We start from the raw sequence: 18,901 nt of genomic DNA on the forward strand, positions 1-18,901 counted from the left end.
ATTTTAATCCATAGTGAAATATTTTTTTTTGTATTTTTATCCATAATATAATATATTTTTGTATTTTAATATCCATAGTGTAATATATTTTTTGTGTATTTTTATCCATAGTGTAATATATTTTTTTGTGTATTTTTATCCATAGTGTTATATATTTTTAGTGGATTTTTATCCATAGTGTAATATATTTTTTGTGTATTCTTATCCATAGTGTAATATGTTTCTTAGGTGAAAGTACGTGCGATAAGTTAGGTTAGGCTTAGTTCATTAAATTTGTTAAGTTTAGAAATGAAATGAAATGGATTTCAGTTAATTTGATTAAAAAAAAACTCAGCCATACGCGGCTCACTGGTTATTTTTACCTTTCCGAGGGGACAAAGTCCCCTAGAAGGGGTTATACAACCACCGTGTCTGTGGGTCTGTGGGTCTGTGGGTCTGTCTGTCAGGCCTGCGAACGCGTTCGCATTTTCGGTGCAAAGTGTAATCACTGCGTACGCAGTTTCTCGAAGGGTTGGCAAAACCACCGTGTGACGGTGAGCGTTAGTGGATTCATTTGCGGTTTGGTGTGGATGGTGTTTTTTCGCTCACCGTCGTGACGGTTTGGTGTATTACGTTTTTGTAATGTTTATGCGTAGGTTGTGAGTGTTGAGTTATTTGTGTTCTGATGGTTGTGCATGTTGAGTCTGTTGTGTTTGTATGGGCGTTTTCTCTCCAACTTCTTCTTAATGACTTTGGGACGGACCGAGTGCTGAGTGTAATGCTACCTCTCAACGTCCAATGGCAGGGTTTCCACCAGTTGTACACGGTATTCGTCTTAGTATCAATTTGCGATCGCATCGGGCGGGATCTGAACCCGAGACTTCCTGCTTGACAGGCGGACGTTCTACCACAGAACCACCGACACTTGTTACGCCTTATTGAACATTAGACCTTCAGCTTTATCGGAAGCGTATTTAATAGAGTACGAAATTTTGGTTTAATTGAAATAGAATTGAAATTGAAATTATTGCATCGAAGAAATTCTAATTTAGCGTTTCTCTATTGATTAAAAACAAATGCGCCACCCAGGTTTCGAACCCAGACCATTCGGCTTGGCAATCGAGCGCTCTACCACAGAACCGCCGAAAACTGCTTAGGTTCACTGAAATTAAGACACGCATCGTAAGCATAATAGGTAATAAAGTCTTTTTTTATTAATGAATTTATGAAGGCCTAATCTGGTTTTTTTACGAATGAAATTTTAAAGGTTAAATCTTGTTTTAGCGCAAAACCAAGCAGCAGGGAAACGACTTTGTAAATAAATCGAGGTAACCAGCGTAAAAAAGTAAACTTAAACAGTATTTAAAGTCCCTGCTGCTTGTTGCAGCCTACTTCCAGGGGCTAGTAGGCCACACTTTGAAGCTCTCTGGCGCTCTTTTAACTCATCGTGGGAAAATGGGAAAAAACAGGCATACTTCTCAACTCACCCCCTACAACTCCTTAAAAATTTAGCATAACCTTTTAAACATCCTGTATATTCATGGTAATATTAAATGATATTATATTTTTTCAAGTAGTAGAACCCGATAGAGTTATTTAAAAATGAGATATATGAGACAGGTTCATTCGTGGCTTTGATGGTCCAATTGATGATGTTTTGGGATTATAAACCCCCTACAACTCCTTCAATTTTTTGCATAACCTTTTGAAACACCCTGTATAGTTGATTACTATAGTAACTAGGGAGCTTAATGCTTATGACTTCGGAGTCGCGGTAGCGGCAGAGAGTGGGGTGGCGGAGTGGTTAGCACTTTCACCTCGCAACAAGAGGAACCGGGTTTGATCCCAGCTTGTGGCACTGGGTGAAAACTCGGAACAACTCCTTCCGCGTTGAGTTTGCAAGTTATCTCCCAACTGGTGAAAGAGGTTTTCGCCCGAGCTCTTCTTCTGCAAGGCTGGCCACGACCTTTCTACGCATTGGAACCCGGCCACCTAAATCAATGGCTTCAAAAGTCGCTTGATAACTTAGGCCCAAAGGCCCATTTTCATGCTGGCTGATAACGGGGGAAAATCGACCAAATCCGCTTCCGCTACACACTTTTTCACTTTCCGCGTCGATCTGATTCAAACAGATATTTTAGCTTTATTTTCACGCTTGCGAGTGGCGGATGCGAATTTTGACGATTTTTATCCACTACCAGCGAGCATGAAAATGGGCCTTTAGGTGGTGCCTTGCGTATTAGCATAGCTGATTATTATTTTATTATTCAAACGCTAATATCCACGCGCGAGGTAGTGATTTTGAATCAAGGGTCCACGTTATCTTTCTTTTAATGGCGGATTGAAACTAATCCGAAAATCTGTAGTAGAAGCGTAATCGTAGGGTCTACGAAGCGATCGATCCATAAATAAAGAAAGCCAAATCGATATCTCAATGAGCGAGAGTGGGCCTGGGTCGGCCCGGCAGCGGAGCAGCGCGGCTGTAAAAACGGCGTAATTTCCCAGAGGACCCCCGCCCTGAGAAAAGAAACTTTTCGTCCGAGACACACTGTGTTTAATCATGACAAACTATCTCTCGGAAGAAAGGACAAAGAAATTCCCCAAAGCGACTCGATGGCGCCAAGACGGATTTGACCAAGTTTCCAAGAGACAGGGTTGCCTGAACTTCTTCACTGTTTTACAACTCCGATCGAATTTGGTCAAAACTAAGAAAGATTTGCTTCGTGGTCGGTTTTGCCTTAAAAACTGTGTTAGGATACGCCTACAAAAATATTCTATAGAAATTCTATAGAATTCGGATGCCTATAGAAAAATGGTGATAATTTCTATAGAATTTATAGAAATTTGTCTTTGTTTATAAACATTGAAGAACATAGAAATTTAGAGATATTTTCTATGGAAATATTTAAAGAAACCTCTATATCAAATAGAAAACCTTAGAATTTCTATAGAAAGTTCGTAGAAATTTTTGTAATTGTAATAATAAAAAACAGGAATCCATACCTCTACTTGGAATGCTAAATCCTGGCGTATCGCGTATGGTAAGATCACTCTGACGGCTTTGGCCCCGCCTACGAGAGAAAAAATCCACTCTGCGCGCGCTAAACTTTCACGTTGTTGTTTGTTAAGTTAACATAGTGACGTCAAAAAACCGTCAGCCACATCGAGACGAAAATCTGCCGTGATAAGCATTCCAAGTATGGATTCTTGTAAAAAATTAGAAATTTTTTAAATATTTCTACTGAATACTATACCAATTTACCAAGGAGAAGTTGGCACGGAAGCCATTTGGATGATTTGGTCTATGGCACTGCTAATTTAAGTAATACGGTCTGCGCAAGCGGTGTGATTAATGCGCCATCTACTATTGAAAAAGATAAATATTTTGTTTTTAAAATCTGACTTAGATGGCGCCACAATAAATATTTATTTACTGTTCGATGTGATGGAAAGTAAAGTTTGCTTAAGTAGAAACATCAGATAATAGTTAAGTCACCGCCCGAAAACATGTAGGGGGAACTTGTAGGATTGTAGACGTACCTTTGTGTGTACAGCCGGTACCTTCTACAAGCTCCCTCTACACGCTTTCTGGTGATGGCTTAACTTCTCTATTAGCGCCTACGGACCCAGTTTTAAATTGAATGTAGGGAAAGCTGTCTGCTCAATCCAAATTATCTCTGCACAACAGCTGAAATTTTCAGTCCAAAAATACTTAGATCGAACAATCATCTGCTATTGCTTCAAACATTTAGTTGACAAGTATTAAAACAGATGGCGCTATTTTTCCGAAGCTCGTGGCTGCCGTGGCATATTCGTGACCAAAACGATTCTAGGTGACGCTATCGTGCCACGCTCTTAAGTTTTTTTTATAATAATCAGCTAGGCTAATACCCAAGGCACCAAAACCGCACCACCTTAGGCTTAAGTCATCAAGCGACTTTTAAAGCCTGTAATTCGGGTGGCCGGGTTACAATGCGTAGGAGGGTGGTGGCAAGCCCTGCAAGCCACGCGATCCAACAGCTCCCTACACTAACTATTACCGTTAACCTCAACCAGTTTTTACGTGATGGAGGTATCGCCTACGATCTAGCGTCTGCTATTGTCAAATTAGAAAAAATGCCTACCTGTGCAAATATGAAACCTTCAAAAGTTCTATTTCATCCATCCTAACCATCAAATACACGTAATTGCTTACCATAAAAGGTCCTTACGTTACTGGCTGCTAAACGCTAATAGCATTGGCTAATCCGCTAACTAGTTTTCCACGGTAACCGAAAGATGGCGTAGCTATAGCTTTCGGTCGCGGGATAAAACCAGGAAAATGGCTGAAAAGACGCCAAAAAGTCCGTAGAAATAAAAACCTGGCAACCGTGTATCTATAAGCTTATTTCGATAAAAAATACCGAGGGAGAAAATCTTCAATTTATATAAGGATTAGTCGGAGGCGCTTCAACGACAGATAATGATTCCGAAAGTTAAATTGCTCGTCCGCCTAGATTGCCCTTTACATCTTGAACAAAGAGAAGAGGCTTGGGTTGGGATTGCTAGAAATGACTGCTGGACAAATAAAAAAGCCGGCGTGGGGATTAGGCGAAGAAAAGCGACTCTTCTCTTCAAGACGAAACGACTTTGGCAAAGTCGGAGACACGATGGGTAAAAAAATAGATGACCCCTCTAAACTTCCATCGGCGGTCTGAGCCTCGGGAGATTTATCCGTCGAAATTAAGGGGGATTTAGTGGAAAAGGTAGTTGGCAATATTTTACGTTTCGGCTTTGCTGCAAGGGGAAAACCACGGCTAAGGGAGCAGCGAGGGCCGTGCCTCAGGGGACCCCCCAGTTCTTGTACGGAGACGAACGCGGAGAAATGGCGGGTTGAACGCGCTTCCAACCAGGAGGTTCCACGTTGTAATCCACTTACGAATTTATAGCCGAAAGCGACGGAAATTACTAATTTCCCATATCGGTGTAGGCGATATTTGGTCAATTAACTTAAAACTTCGAGTTAACTGGTTAAAATGTAGTACCTGTGATGACCGGCTTAGGAAAAAACGTTTTCAGTGATTTCCCACTTTCTTTATGTGGTTTCCACAGATCTATCATTATTTTTCAATGTTATTACAGTGATTTTTATGTGAATTATTCGATTGGTACACCTACTAACTTAAAGGGCCATAGAACTCTTTGACTGTTCGGAGTGGTGATACAAGTCACGGGACGGAAATTGAGGTGCTACAGTGCTACCTAATATTCCGCCCGAAGTTTCCAAACCATTTGTAGACTTTTAAGTGACTACCTCCTTCTTAATTAATGGAAATGGAAATTAAAATCAGTGTTGCCATATCGTGGGAAATTTCTCATATTGTGGGAATTTTTGGGGTCCATTTTGGCTCTGTGGGGAAAAGGTAATTTTTTTCAAAAACGTTGATTTTGTGGGAATTTTCATGTCTGCGGGTATTTGATCCTATGTTTTTTTAATTTGGCTATCAATAGAAAGCTCGAAATTATCTAGAGCAGTGTATTTTCGTGAATCTTGGTTTTTATAAATAATATAAAGGAGGTGCCTCCTAATACTACAATCAATCAATGCATAGGCCTAACAACGAAAATGTTTAAACATTTTAATTTCAATAAAATGTAATTTTAAAAAGTTAATTTTTCAAACTTTTTGAAAATTTTGGCATGTTTTCCGTCGAGTTTTCGTTGGGGGCGGGGCTAAATAGGGGTGTGGGAATTTGTGGGAAATTTACTACTACATACAATAAACGTCACGATTACAAACGTCGACGCAAAAATATTGCCTTAAGCCTAATAACCAATTTTTGTTCTTCGACGATCACAATTGAGGGTTCATAAAATTCATTGGCACGTGAAAATACGCCGCTATGTTAGGGTATAAAAGCGGGTAAATAAGCCCGCTATACTTCACAATGTAAAGGTAATGTCACGCGCAAAAACGCAATTTTGAAATTGGCCAATCGTGGCGTTTTTATACGTGCCAAAGTTGAGACGCGTTAGTGGAAACTAAGCATATTAGGCCTAACCGAGATATTTAAAGCTTGGAGGAACAAAACAAGTATACAGGAGTTGCGGAGAGCTGCGAAATCGGTTTCGTCAGTGACCGTGAACTCGCGCGAGAAAGAGGGGTTCAAACGCGACTAGCGCCAGCTGCATACGGAAGTTTGCAACTATTCTCATTTTATAGCATTGTTTTCGCGTCGTCTGGTTTGTTTTGAAACATTTCTAAATTATTTGCGCCTTTTTGCAAAATGACTCTTATTTGCTTGGAGGAATAAAACAAACCAGACGACGCGAAAACAATGCTATAAAATGAGAATAGTTGCAAAATCCGTATGCAGTTGGCGCTAGTCGCGTTTGAACCCCTCTGCCTCGCGCGAGTTCACGGTCACTGACGAAACCGATTTCGCAGCACTCCGCAACTCCTGTATACTTGTTTTATTCCTCCAAGTTTAAAGTCGACGCTCACCGTGGCGTTTTGGCTGTAGAGAAAACCGGCCCTTAGGCCTAATGGGATTTTTGCGTCTACGCTCGCCATCGAGGCGTTTTTGCCCTAGAGGGAAAACAAGCCTTAACCTAGATTTAAGACATCGTTCAACTCTTGACGTCGGAGTGTTAGTCATAATCAATACCAGAATTAAGGCAATATTTTTTAAAGTTTATTAAACTTTTCAAAATTTATTAAAAAAAAACTGGCTGAATGATTTGGGTACATTTGTTCGGATTTCATTCGTCCGAACGGTGGTACAAATGTCCGAATGATCATTTGTCCGAATGCCGGAAAACAGGATCGTATGTCCGAAAACGTATTTCATTTGCCCCGAAAAATGTATCACAACTTTTGTTGGTGATTTAGTCGTTCAATTTATGTTAACTTTACTGGCAAATTTCATTTGTTCGAATAATCGTTTGTCCGTTTTTTCGAACATTAGGAATTGGTTGTTTTTTTTTAAATATTGTTAGTATAAGAAAATAGTAACATTAACGTGAACCTAACGTAACCTAACCTAAAATATCCACAACAATTCAACTCAATTCCCACTTACTATATCGGCCAAAGGAAAAATGGACATAATAGGATAAAATGATTAGACATTATATATTATAGAAATACTAATTTAGCGACAGAATTCGGACAAGTGATGCTACCGATTCGGACGAATGAAACAAACAAGTTGTCCAATTCGAACAATTGAATCATTTGTTATTTCGGCGGTTCGGACGAATGAAATTCGAACATTTGTTCCACCGTTCGGACGATTGAAATTCGAACAAATGTACCTACCCCGGCTGCATATACTTAGAAACCAAATGACCTTCACATGTTTAATGAACAGCGGTAACAATGAACAACGACCTTAATATCAAATGTTAGGGACACCTTAGAACCTAGGTTCTTTAGACCCAAACAAACACGTCCCTTACCAGGAACACCCTGTTTATACTACCGAAAACATTACCGAATGATACAAGGGAAAAAGATAGTCTTAAGCCTTGGTTGAAACAATGGCGGCGTGAATTTCTTTAGGTCGCGATCAACCGACGCGAAAGCTTAACTGTAGAGACGACATCGAAAGAATAATTTATCCAGAGTGCCAGAGTAAAGGTCTCCGCCGGTTGGCCCAATCCCCAGGGGATTTAGTCACGCCCAAAGTCGGCTGATGCGGAGACGACCATTGCTGTACATTAGGCGGGGTCCCTTCGCGCTCCGATCGATCCCTGGGAACCCGAGTCAAAAGCCCGTTTAATAAAGTCCACAGAAATCACAATTCAGACCCACCCTCTTTCTGCCTTTATCATTCATTGCGTTTTCTACTCCCCCCCCCCCTCCCTCCTTTTCACAGCCGGATCAATACGCGTACTTCTACAGTTCGTGTAAGTTTTCATTTGACGTCATGGTCTCCATAGCGAACGCCATTAATTCCCTTTAGCGCGTCACGGCTTGCCTTTGAGCCATAGTCGAAATCTTTCTAACATCTTAAAACGAGTATTTGTAATCGAAAAATTGTCTTCTACCACGTGCTACTAGTGGTTATTCATGGACCACGAATCTAAGGGGACTCACTGTTTAGCCTAAAAAACCGCACGTGAATACTGGGAATAGGAAAATCACGGCTAATTTTAGTTCAATGTGGACAAACTTGGCGTCGCTGAAGTTGATTTTCACCGTTGTTTCATAGGGTAATATAGGGAAACTGGTGCGTTCACGTTCAATTTTGACAAAATGGCGCCGTTTGTGGTCGGTTAAATGATTAAGCTTAGTAAGTTTTAAGCTTGTTTTCCACTAGTGCGCGTCATAATGTTATTTTCTTTACGCGCGTTAAAACGTTTGAACGTTTCAGAGCTGAGAAACGCGTCGTTGCGCGCGCCAGTGGAAAACAAGCTTAAGACCTTTTTTAAATTGGTTCTTTAAAAGATTAAGTAATGGTAATTAACCATTGTGTTAAGTAAAAACATAAGTCTATAATATTTTTCCAAATGTTTGTCACTTTCGGGAATATTTTACCGAGAGCTAGTAACGTAGTGACGTCATCACAAGAAGAAAATCTCCCCCTAGCGAGGCGCTGTCAATGCTACGTGTGACGCGTTAGCGAGCGGACACAAAACGGCGACGAAGACCGTAATGCAGTCTGTCTTGTGAATAGTTATCAGTAAAAATTTTGCATGTGAAGAATAGGAAGTGTCACACTTAAGTAACAATATTACACACTTATGGTAAAAATAACCAGTAAGCCGCATATGGCTGAGGTTTTTTAATCAAATTAACTTGAATCCATTTCAGTTTTAAACTTAAAAAATTGAATGAACTAAGATTAACCTAACTTTATCGCACGTACTGTCACCTAAGCCCCGACTAAGATTCTCGTATAGTGATAGTTGAACAGAATTCTTAAGGCGCTTCAAAGCGGCTGTTGTACCTCGGTAAGCCTTCCGATTAAGGCCACGCCTACCGTGTCAAAATATCGTGAACAGTGAATCCCCTTAGATTCTTGGCTCATGTTTTAACGTAGCTGTTTAGCGAAATCTTCTGGCAGAATTGTGAAATTAGGTGATTCAGCATAAATTTTGATATTCATACCATAGTTTCTATGTTCATACTATCTTTAACTGAATTGGGCATCCGTTTAATTGTTTCAACTACTTGAATACGAGGGTCTTTTAACTTCCAGGTAAAACAAAATATATTTCAAAATTAAGACAAATCACAATATTTATGAATTGTTTTTGAAACGCAAGCGAATGATTGATTTTGACACCATTTTTTGACATTGTTCGAAGTTAACTCGACAAAATATGTATAAAACACTCGAGGCTGTTGTAACTCATGTAATTAGATGTACTATAGTAGAAAATATCTGGAAATCACCGTTAAATAGTGATAAATCAGTGAAATTCCAGAAAACAATTGTAAAAAATCAATAGAAATCACAGAATGTTTTTCGTAACTCAGTAACCATGTGTTCAAAATTTTTACCCCCGATTTTTCTAATCAATACATTAATTATCATAATTAACAATTTAAGGCTTAAAACTTCGATTAAACCTAACGTTGTTGACTCGCAAATATTTTTGACACTCAAGCCCAGTTCACATTATACAATTATTTGGGCCACTTCACTGTATCCAACTAATTGTAAGCAAGAAAATTGTAAAGTGTGAACAAACAAATTGTAACAATTGTTCCCACTTTTTATGTTCACACTATACAATTTTCTTGCTTACAAGTTGTATACAGTTAAGTGGCCCAATAAATTGTATAGTGTGAACTGGGCTTAAATCTGCGTGACAACGATAAGTGGTTTAAATTTTGTCTAAATATTGTGAGACTTGAAACTTTAACTTGACGCCAATCGTTACAAATGTTGGTGTGTTTTGGAGTATTTTGAGCAATACAAAACCGAATAAAAAGTAAAAGTATTAAAATGCGTTATTCTGTATCGACAAAATGACAAAAAATAGATAAATCATTCAAAATTTCAGAAAAGACCTAAAAATCCACAAAATCAAATAAAAATTAACACTGACAAAAATTTGCAGAAAAGCCTAGAATTCGGTTGGCCTTGTGGTTGCATAGCGGATTCATATAAACTCTAGTTGTACAAATTACTTGTAAAATAATTTTTAAGTTTATATTTAGAAGGATTTTTTTAGATTATACTTAACGAATTTTTTAGTTTATAGTACTTTATACTTAGAACTAATTTTTTAGTTTATACTTAGATCTAATTTCTTAGTTTTTACTTAGAACTAATTTTTTAGTTTATACTTAGATCTAATTTCTTAGTTTTTACTTAGAACTAATTTTTTAGTTTATACTTAGATCTAATTTCTTAGTTTATACTTAGATCTAATTTCTTAGTTTATACTTAGAACTAATTTTTAGTTTATACTTAGAACTAATTTTTTAGTTTATACTTAGAACTAATTTTTTAGTTCATATTAAGAAACTAATTTTTAGTTTATATTAAGAAACTAAATTTTTAGTTTATATTAAGAAACTAATTTTTAGTTTATATTAAGAAAATAATTTTTAGTTTATATTAAGAAAATAATTTTTTAATTTATATGAAGAAACTTATTTTTTAGTTTATATTAAGAAACTAATTTTTAGTTTATATTAAGAAACTAAATTTTTAGTTTATATTAAGAAACTAATTTTTAGTTTATATTAAGAAACTAATTTTTAGTTTATATTAAGAAACTAATTTTTTAGTTTATACTTAAAACTAATTTTTTAGTTTATATTAAGAAACTAATTTTTTAGTTTATATTAAGAAACTCATTTTTTAATTTATACTTATAACTAATTTTTTAGTTTATATTAAAGGGAATATAACCTCAGGTTTTAGGTGTGGAACACCAAACTTCGACCATTTCCCGCTCCCTCCTACAACTTTAGATATTTTTGGCGCTTTTTAGTGACTTCCCGCCAAAATTGCTTACATAAAAAAGCATAAAAAATATAAAAAACGACTTGAGGTTATATTCCCTTTAAGAAACTAATTTTTTAGTTTATATTAAGAAACTATTTGTGTGGTTTATTTTTAAAGAAATTTCTTTTAGTTAAGGTACAAACTATTTATTTAGTTTATATTAAGAAGCTAATTTCTTAGTTTACTTTTAAAGTAATTTCTTTTAGTTAAGGTACAAACTATTTATTTAGTTTACATTAAGAAACTAATTTTTTAGTTAACTTTTAAAGTAATTTTTTTACTGAAGGTATCTTATTCGTTCTATTAGTCTATTTTTCGTGACTGATAAGGCGGCCCGAGGGTCGGGAGATCGGAAGGCCTATTTTTAGAAGCGGAGATCGAGTAGAAATCGAAGACGCAGTATCCTTTTTGACATGTCGCGCTGCTAAAGCGTAAAAGTCGCGATCGTTAAAGGAACCAGGGGACCAGGAGGGGGGGGGGCAATGGTCGCAGTGCGGAGGTATCAAGGAGGGGTCGGGGTCGGGGGTAAGCCGCGGGAAAGTCAACCACCGCGACGACCAAGAGAGAATATCGATCTGGCGACACGCGGGGAAAGATGCCCGCGCAGGGGTGGCAGTCGGAGTGTACGGGCGATAACGGCGTTCCGCCGCTCCCAGAGTCCCCGAAGAGCGCCAAGAAGAGACATTGTTATTAGGAATCACGAACCCCACCCCGCACCGACGCTAACCCCCGGCGCTGTCATGGTAACCCTACAAAGATAAAAACCTTCTCCTAGAAAACGTATACGGAGAATTTTCAGAGAATATATTGCGAAGTGATTTTTTGGATCATGGTTTTTCAGCACGCCTCGAACATTTTCGTCGTGGCTCTGAAGCTTTTAATGAAAAGCCGTTTTACCAGAAACAAATTTCACGTTTATACATTTTCCTGGGTACTGAAAAACTCTAATGTTATTAGCGAAACTAAACTTATACGGTTTCTTCCTTTATTTGAAATACTTTCCGATCCAAGGAATATGTTGTAATACGAAATAGGGAGCTAACAGTTCTTCGTCACACGACGTCACCTATGCTTTTTCCTATTGAAAAGAAGTTCTACCCAACATGGTGGCCACAGCCAAAGCTATGGAGTGTTAGTTCCCTATGGACACAAATAATTTCGGTTTGTGCAATGGTTTCAAAAGCTTAATTAAGGGTAAAATATATTTTTGAAGTGATTTTAAATTGATATATTTTACCCTATGTGTTTAGGTTAACTAATAATTTTCAAATGATTTGTTCAAGAATAAATGAAAAACTATTTTCACTTTTTAAAATATATTTAAGTAACGGTAGTCTTAATTTATTCTTTTTGGCATTTACGAAGGTACAATTTTAACATATTTTACTCTCAATACCTTATAAACCCTTAGAAACAGTTAAATTACTAAATTGTCTTTAGCTAATTTTCTTAACTACAGAACAATTATTTAATGAAAATATTTATTTTTCCAAGTTATAAAAGTAAATAAATTTTATTCAACTATTTTCATAATTATTTCTTCACCAGCTTCTATTTATTGGCAATAGAGGTCGCTGTTGAGCAATCAACATAAAATGCTTTTCCTTCAGAGAGAAAAAGTCTGACTTATTGTGAGACTCGCCTTTCTATTGCTGGTATAGTGTCGTAATCCAACCTTCATAAAGGTGAAAAACCCTGGTCCTACATTACCATAGACTCGCGTGTAATAACCTTTAATCTCAAATTTGAACCCCAGACCACCGATCTAAATTTTAAATTTATACCTAGGAGGATGGAAATACTGGAGGGGAAATATGGGATTCCTAGGCCTGGCAACAGGAGGGAATTCGGACATAAGATACTAGAGACACCTAGCGGACACCGTAGTCAAAGTTTCGTCCGCGTGTTCGTTGGGACTTGGTTAGAAATGCGTGCAGGTCTTAAAATCGTGTTAAAGATTTATTTATTTTGTCTTCAAATTAAATAAACGTCTCCGAAATTAGTTTCGTAGAATCCAGGTAGAATATTCGTGTTTCAGCTTGTACAAAAAATCGTTGTGAATAGAATGAAAGGTAGGCCAAATTTATAGTGACAAAAAATTCCGCCTATTTTTACGGTGGCGCCACGCTCGTATGTCCGAAATTGTTTAGCTCTCGCGTTGCCGAAGCTAAAACAGCGAGTCTGTTAATCGGGAATACAAATTTCTGTTCCAGGTACGCAGTATTATATTCCTAGTTTACACAACGCAGTTCCTCTGTAGATCTAGTTACATTAAAAATATTATTCAAATTGGAAAGATTTTACTATGGCTACGACGAGGACAAACATTTTACCTTTTGAGTCGTTTCAATAATCAAAACTTTCCGTCTATTTTACATCTAGAAAAAAGGTCAGATTTAAGCCTAATACAAATGTGGACATCCAAGCAACTACACGAGACAATTTTGGTCGTTTTCAAAAAGGGATTATTTGCTTTTCTAGAATGGAGAGACCTCGATGATCTAGTGGGGGCACTCTGTCGGGAGATCGGAGTCGCTCTTAACCAAATGGATTCCTTAAATCTTTTAATGGATCCCGGAGAGACACTCCAGTTGGAGCGGCAGAGCTTCATTTGCATTCATCGCGTGTCCTACTTCACCCCAACAACGCGGCTTGTCTTCTCCCGAGCGTTTCAGCATCCCAAAACCCGCTGAGCTTTATTCGGGATTTGCAAACGTTCTAGGAATTTTTATCCGTGAAAATGGAATATGAAATAGCGTACCTATAAATCTGGATTCTTCGAAGCGTTCGAGGGCTTGAAAATAAGGAGTTTGCTAGTCTGTTCTTGACGTTGAAAAACGACGCGTTTATTCGCGAACCGAAGAGAAAATGTCTATTTTGCATTCACAACATTCCATTTCTCTCTTCGGCTGTTTATCGCGTTGAAGGATTCTCCCAAATCTGGCCACAGTCGTATGGAGGGCACGTTTTCGGTATTTGCAATATCAGCGGAATCCCGTTAATGTTATTGGTGCGCTACGACTTGTTCACACTTATCCCTAAAATCGCTTCGTTTTAGATAACTAGTTTTCAAAACCAGCGTGAGAAATCGCTTCGTGCTGGTTCGGGAAGCAACTCGTCCAAGTCGGTTCGCTTAGAATCGCTTTCAAAACGACAAGGCGGGGAAGAAAAATTGCTCGTATTTTCCAAAATAATGGGAATAAAATTCTAAATGATGTCAAATAATATTACTGTTTGTATAGTAAACATGATTAACTAATTGTTTTGGGATATATTTTAGTACTTTCAAAATTCTGGTCATAATTTGAAATGACGTTAAGCCTTGGCTATAAGTGAACCGGAGTGAAGCGATTTCGCACGTGTGAACCAAGAACTATCGTCGGCGGTCAAAACTGGCATTCAAACCGACCTAAACTGGGTTTTAAGCACTAGTATGACCGTGGCTTTATTGTAGCTGGTGCTAGTTAAACCCTAACTACTGCTAAATCTGGTGGCATAAATATTGACTACCTTTAAATGAAGTTGCCATCCATAGAATAGTTTCAACTGCTTGAATATAAGAGTGTCTTGACAGAAATAAATTCAAAGGAGTACCAATCCTTTATTTGAGCTTGCTTTAAATAATTTTTCCAGTCGTAAAAATAGTGAACAAATACAATTTAAGAGTCTTTGTTGATCTTATTTATGATGTACAATGTAAATATTGCTAATACGGTTCTTCAGCAACATCGAAACACTCGAGTCTCAAACAATGTCACAGAGCGCCGTTTTCGTTTTCACGCTCCACGAAAAGTCGACGAAATTAACAGATGAATAAAATGAGTTGTAATTAACAAAACCCAACCATTTAGTTTATCAATTTACATAGTTTTGTTCAATCAAAAAGATGTGCATCAAAATTATTAGATTTAAGTATTTGGTGCTAAGCTTAGGTCACAAAAACCAGCCGTTCCTTAAAACTTGGCCAACAAATTGTGTGTTTCCTCCAACTCTGTTTGCAACTCGTGTTGTCCAACAATGTTTTGCCACTGTAGCGATGCATATATTTAGACCGAATTTTCAAATCTTTTCATTTCTTGGTCCAATGCGATACTGCGAAGCCTTAGACGCGAAAACCACACGTTTCAAGAAAGTTAATGCGTTACAAAATTTTTACTATAACACTCCCTACCTATTATCATAAGTAACATAAAACAATTAAGTGTGATACTTCCTATTGTATTAATGCTAATTTTTCTACCGAACCTTTTTACGACACTGACACTCTTCCAGATCCGACTTGGATTTGCAAATGAGCGTGGGCATATTCAAACACTAGGGTGCTCTGTGCTGAGAAGTAAACACTGATTGCGCAATCAGTGTCGACAGGAATCCATACCTCTACTCGGAATGCTTATCGCGACAGAGTTTCGTATCGATGTAGCTGACGGTGTTTTTGACGCACTATGTTAACGTAAGGGGGAACGGCCAAGCTTTTCCAAATATGGCCTTATTTCCGTCTCAAAAGATTAACAAGACTAACACGTACCTTTTTTTTTGTCTTGAAAAAATAGCTTTTGGCCCAAAAAGTTGAAACGAAAAATAACGCCAGGTGTTTGGGTTTGAATTTTCGCCGCCATCTTAGGGGCTGCCGCCAGCGCCCCTAACCCCGTATGAGCGATTTGGTAACTATCCTAACTTTTAAAATCGCGCAATTTAGGCTTAAGTCTCTTATATCTTAAACGCGCCGCGCGTTCAAAACAAATTTTTTGCGTCTTCAGCAGCGCGCGCTTTTACGTTGTTTTTCGGTCTCACCGACTTCTCACCAGGTGTCGAGGCGGACGCGCGCTTTTCGATTTCCCGAAATTTCTTTATTTTATTAAAAATTAACCACTCAATATTTTTTTATGCGGTTTTCGCCATAAATTTTAGTTTTACTGGTTAAAGCTTGACCGTTCCCCTTTAACAAACAACAACGTGAGAGGGAAGCGCGTGCAGAGGGGATTTTTTCTCTCATAGGCGGGGCCAAGGACAGTAGATACAGCCTACAGGGACGAGAAAGCAGGGGGAAAAAATTCGATTTTAAACGTCTTCATATTCACGGGGAGTTAGATGTAAACAAAACCGCGGCCATTGTTAAGACGTGGTTCACCATGTACAGTATTATTGTAGTTAGTTTTTACCATTTTGATGTTAAATTAAAAATAAAACTACGAGCGTAAATAAAAAAATGCCCATTTGTTTTGAACACTTAAGCCTCGTCAAGAACCGCTAAAATTAGGTGACCGCCATTTTTTTTTGTTTACAACTAATTCTCCTTGCGTTTAGGTCGTTTTAGGTGATATATTCCAACAGAGGCCGCCGATACACTTTCTCGTCCCTGTATCTACGGTCCTTGGCGGGGCCAAAGCCGTCAGAGTGATCTTACTACACGAGATATGACAGGATAAGCATTCGAAGTAGAGGTATGGATTCCTGGTGTCGATGATAATTTTTCGCTCGCAATTTTTGCTAATTTCCATACTTACGGTTATTATGTTACTTATGGTGGTACCATTATGATAAACTAACTCAATAAAATTAAATAAAGTTCAATTACAATATTAAAAAATATAAGTATTCTTCCACCGCCTAAAAAATACAGGTGTCGAAATTTTCAATTGCCCTCTTGGAAACTCCAGACTGTACTATTAAATTAATAAACGGTAATAAAATCGTTGCAGACATCACAACCGTAAATACCATGGAATTCATCTCTAAAAAAAAGTCATTTCTTCAAATGATAAGACCTCAAACCGAGGTAATTTACTATCTCATTCATTAAAATGATAAACACATCTTCGAAATACGAAAGTGTTGACCCCCGAAATAAAGGAGACATCAAATTAAACCACCATCATAAAAATAATATATTTTTGAGCCCCCAAATCAACCGTCTTACGAATTTCGTTTCCTAGAAATTACTAAATTGTTATCTCTTATAATAATTTCCCCGAGTCTATTGTTACGCTATAAAAAATGGCAGATGCTACTTTCAAAATGAGACGCTCTTAGGACAAGGGGATGGGGCCACCATAAAATATACCCCACTAAAACGCGAAGGTACAAACTGTACTCCCCGCTATACCTTTAATTATAGTACCAAGTACCTACAAAGAAAGCGAAAGTAAACTTACCATAGTGTGTCATTGTCTGTAAATTGGGCGGTGATCTTGGCTCCATTCAAAGAAATATTCTCGACGCTGGCAAAGAGTTCTGGTTTGAAAATCAACGGAGCATCGAAGCGTCCCATTCATTTGCACGCATTGAGACAGGTAGCTTGGACCAAGCAGGTAGCATCAAGTGGACGCGCGTTGCGTGCTTCCTGAGCGCCACCGTGATGATGGCACACAATGCGACGGAGACCACCTGCCATCGGGGTCAAGGACAAGCCCTACATACGGTAGACGATCCGCGAGCGCTTCTGTTAGTTCATTTATTGTCACCGATCCATTGTCATTCGCCATCACCTGTTCTGCACGAAATTTTCATTCAATTCGAGAAACATACCTTCGAAATAAATGATAATAAAGGTTTTCATACAAGTGATTTTGGTTTTTCGACGAAATTTCAAATTAGGGACGAGCAGAATTTGCATTGCGAAAATTCTAACCTGCTCAGCAAACGTAGAAAAAATTTAATGAAATTTAAAACTGGGAAATTTAGTTCAGAGTTTCTACCCTAGAAGGCAGCACGGGCAACGATAAAGATTTTTATTTCAAATTTGCCTAGTTTTGTGATGGCGAGATTTTGAAATGAGATAAAATAAGTTCAATATTTTTAACCTTATTGCGACCTACATTTCGAGCAATACGCAAACAATAATTAAGTAAACAGTTGATAGGATATAATTTTAAAATTATATAATTTTTTAATTTTAATAGTTTTTTCACTTAAATAAACGAATAAAATAAATAATCATAAAAAGAATAAAATGATTCGAAAAACGTAGACGAAGTAATAAAATTGAAAATTGAAAAAGTATTTTAGAAAACAACAAAACTGAGTTAAAGTTATAAATTTTTTACCTCAAAGTCAAATAATATTCACTATTCAAAATCTAGCTAAACCCCACAGTTGATTGAAGTTCTAGAAATCATTTTAATCAAAAACAATGCATTGGCCGGGAATCGAACCCGGGTCACCCGCGTGGCAGGCGAGTATTCTACCACTGAACCACCAATGCCTGTGTATATCACGAACTACGTTTTAACTTCCTTATCTGGCCGTTTTCCAAAACACTTTACTCGGTCAATGACGTTGACGCTGTGGAGGGAAAAGGGTGACAGGGGGAACAAACTAGATAATGTTTACTCTCCTCAATGATGAAAACAGCTTTATTTGTTTATTTTTTAAAAGTCGAGCGTTTTAACATGGTCGCACAAATTCAAGCATTGGTGGTTCAGTGGTAGAATACTCGCCTGCCACGCGGGTGACCCGGGTTCGATTCCCGGCCAATGCAATGCTTTTAGTTTAATTTTTTCAAAAACATTTAATTTTTTTTCCAACTCGAGGGTTTTAACATGGTCGCGCGATTTCAAGCATTGGTGGTTCAGTGGTAGAATACTCGCCTGCCACGCGGGTGACCCGGGTTCGATTCCCGGCCAATGCAATGCTTTTAGTTTAATTTTTTCAAAAACATTTTATTTTTTTTCCAACTCGAGGGTTTTAACATGGTCGCGCCATTTCAAGCATTGGTGGTTCAGTGGTAGAATACTCGCCTGCCACGCGGGTGACCCGGGTTCGATTCCCGGCCAATGCAATGCTTTTAGTTTAATTTTTTCAAAAACAATTTATTTTTTCCAACTCGAGGGTTTTAACATGGTCGCGCCATTTCAAGCATTGGTGGTTCAGTGGTAGAATACTCGCCTGCCACGCGGGTGACCCGGGTTCGATTCCCGGCCAATGCAATGCTTTTAGTTTAATTTTTTCAAAAACATTTTATTTTTTTTCCA

The 18,901-nt window shown here is 37.9% G+C and overlaps 5 non-coding genes across 5 annotated transcripts; 4 read left to right on the top strand and 1 right to left on the bottom strand.

Moving 5' to 3' along the window:
• Positions 1 to 18,061: 18,061 nt before the first annotated feature.
• On the bottom strand, positions 18,062 to 18,132 carry TRNAG-GCC (transfer RNA glycine (anticodon GCC)). Its single transcript has one exon. It is a non-coding gene; the product is annotated as a tRNA-Gly (tRNA).
• Positions 18,133 to 18,337: 205 nt separating this feature from the next.
• On the top strand, positions 18,338 to 18,408 carry TRNAG-GCC (transfer RNA glycine (anticodon GCC)). The gene has a single exon. It is a non-coding gene; the product is annotated as a tRNA-Gly (tRNA).
• Positions 18,409 to 18,487: 79 nt separating this feature from the next.
• TRNAG-GCC (transfer RNA glycine (anticodon GCC)) lies at positions 18,488 to 18,558 on the top strand. Its single transcript has one exon. It is a non-coding gene; the product is annotated as a tRNA-Gly (tRNA).
• Positions 18,559 to 18,637: 79 nt separating this feature from the next.
• On the top strand, positions 18,638 to 18,708 carry TRNAG-GCC (transfer RNA glycine (anticodon GCC)). The gene has a single exon. It is a non-coding gene; the product is annotated as a tRNA-Gly (tRNA).
• A 77-nt stretch (positions 18,709 to 18,785) lies between these two features.
• TRNAG-GCC (transfer RNA glycine (anticodon GCC)) lies at positions 18,786 to 18,856 on the top strand. Its single transcript has one exon. It is a non-coding gene; the product is annotated as a tRNA-Gly (tRNA).
• Positions 18,857 to 18,901: the final 45 nt, after the last annotated feature.

The sequence above is a fragment of the Leiobunum rupestre genome, chromosome 7, assembly GCF_980474605.1.
Source record: "Leiobunum rupestre chromosome 7, qqLeiRupe1.1.hap1, whole genome shotgun sequence".
Taxonomy (NCBI): domain Eukaryota; kingdom Metazoa; phylum Arthropoda; class Arachnida; order Opiliones; family Sclerosomatidae; genus Leiobunum; species Leiobunum rupestre.